The following is a 276-nucleotide window of genomic DNA, read 5'->3' on the forward strand; positions in this document are numbered from 1 at the left end:
AAAAAATAGCAATATAAAAAAAACCAAGTCTTCGTCTTGGAAAATAACAAAATCTAAAAGAAAAGAAGTCTTCTTTGTGGAAAATAGTAAAATAAAAAAAACCAAGACTTCACCTTGGAAAATAACAAAATCTAATCTAAAACATCTTAAATAAAGCTTATTTGTAATCTTCTTTGTAGGCAGAAAATAGTAAGTTACAGGACTCTCGAACTGATGTAGTCCAAAAATAAAGAATTAAAATAACAAAGTCTAATCTATATAAGTGCTCTTGAATAG

Source organism: Petromyzon marinus, unplaced genomic scaffold (genome assembly GCF_048934315.1).
Source record: "Petromyzon marinus isolate PM22_M1 ecotype Great Lakes invasive population unplaced genomic scaffold, UKy_Petmar_22M1.pri1.0 PM_G_Scaffold_6, whole genome shotgun sequence".
NCBI classification, from domain to species: Eukaryota; Metazoa; Chordata; class Hyperoartia; order Petromyzontiformes; family Petromyzontidae; genus Petromyzon; species Petromyzon marinus.